The sequence below is a fragment of the Galeopterus variegatus genome, unplaced genomic scaffold (genome assembly GCF_000696425.1).
Source record: "Galeopterus variegatus unplaced genomic scaffold, G_variegatus-3.0.2 Scaffold9992, whole genome shotgun sequence".
Taxonomy (NCBI): Eukaryota; Metazoa; Chordata; class Mammalia; order Dermoptera; family Cynocephalidae; genus Galeopterus; species Galeopterus variegatus.
This window is the reverse complement of record NW_007736103.1, coordinates 34594-36765: the sequence shown is the minus strand read 5'-3', so window position 1 is coordinate 36765 and position 2172 is coordinate 34594.

Here is a 2172-nt window from a genome sequence, read left to right as displayed (position 1 = left end):
GTGCTGTTTCATCTTACCAGTTTGCACCATTAGACTTTCTTTAAATAGATATTATCACCTGTACTTGTCATTTTAATCAGCACAAACTTGTGCACTGCAGAAGCTATTGTGTAATCGAGATACACTGAATTCAGTTTACTTGATGCAAAGTACTGTCCCAAGTATTTATCATTGGGCATGAATTTTTGAATTGATTTTTCAAAAGATACACATTAGTGTCGATCCAGTGAAACTCCTTCATGTCCCTGAATTGAACACCACTTATTTTCAAGAAGACCAACTAGAATTAAGGATGGTACTGAGTAAAGCGGATTGGTATATTAGGAAACAAACCTAGCACATTTGACCTCATTATACAATACAAAACTCCAGAAAAACACTGATAATTGAATTAAAAATATTTACACATACACAGATGGTCTTCAACTTAAGATGGGGTGATGTTCTAATAAACCCATCATAAATATCATTAGTTGAAAATGCATTCAATACACTTAACTTACCAAGCACATAGTCTAGCCTACCTTAAATGTGACCAGAACACTTACATTAACTTACAGTTGGGTAAAATCATCTAATGCAAAGCCTATTTTATAATAATAAGAATATAAATTGTATAATAATAAAAAATCAAAATTTAAAATTCAAAGTAGGGTTTCTACTGAATGTGCATCACTTTCCCACCATTGTAAAGTAGAAAAATTGTAAGTCAGACCAGGGTAAGTGGGAACCATTTGTGATGTGTTCATGTTACATCTTTGGAATCATATTTTAAAGGTTTTTTCCAATACTTTTTATTTCATAACTTCAGAAATATTCATAAATTATATCTAAAAATCTATAAATCATTTTTATGCTTTAAATCCTTATAAATCCTTATATTTATCTACACATTACTGCCCATTAAAAACATTACCAACTTTTATCCCATCAAAGTCGTTATTATTGTGACTTTTAAACGATGTTTCATGTTTTTGTGTAATAAAAGGACCTCAGTGATGATGGCTGGTGCTGTGTTAAGGGGGGTGACATATCCTGGGAGTGAAGTTGAGTGTTTTATACTGACAGTCTCTCATCCTCACCTTTCAGAGGGCAAAATAGTAACTAGGCGGAGGAAAGAAGGACACTGTGATTGTATGTCTCATGTGTCATTAGGACAACACACATTCTAACAAGATGCTCATTTGGGGGCAGTGATAAACTACATACATATGCCTGTCCTGAAAAACCGATAGTTATTAATGACCTGTGCTTATTCATGTCTGGAATTAATATATGACAAATGATATTATTTCTTCCCTACATTCTTCAACATGTCATATACCACACGTGGTACGTGATTAGTTAAGATGCTGATAATTATGGTGACAGAGTGAAAATACTTGTCTATTTTTGATTTTGAAAACCTTATCCTGGAGGCATAGTCCACTATTAGCTGACAAAGACAAATGTTGATTTGAGTTTGGGATGGTACCTTCGGTCTTAAGCCCTCTCATCCAGGGTTTCTCTACCTGGCTTCCCTAGGCTACTTGAGAGGGCCTTGGATAGAATTCAGGATCTGTGGACCTAGGTAGCAATAAGGTCACATCTTGTTGTCACCAATCTTTAACAGAAATGCAGTGTTTTCTTCACTTATGAGAGTAGGCAACAATTCACAGAGGTTGTAGCAATACCTAAGACCCTCTCCCTCATAGAATTTACAGGTATTTTCATACCACTTTAGAGTCAATCTATCTATCTACTTTGTCTATGTCTGTCTATCTCTCTATATAGATATATTGTTTATACAGATGTTCCTCAACTTATGGTGGGGTTATGTCCTGATAAACTCCTATAAGTTGAAAATGCATCAAATACCCTGGTTAACCTTTCATAAAGTCAAAAAATCCTAAGTTAAACCATCATAAGTTGAGGACTGCCTGTACTTATTTCAACTTTCAAACTGCTGTGGTTCTTAGATGCATCACTAGCTTTTATTACTTAATGGAATGATGAAATACACCTGTTACTTTAATACAAATTTGTTTTTAAAAGAATAATTTATAACTCTCTTTTAATATAACTAGTTTCCTTTATGATCTCATGTATCTTATTTTATGAATTAAAAAAAATGTATTCTGAGAGAGGATTCACCACACTGCCAAAGAGGCTCAAACTGATTAAGAAGCCCCA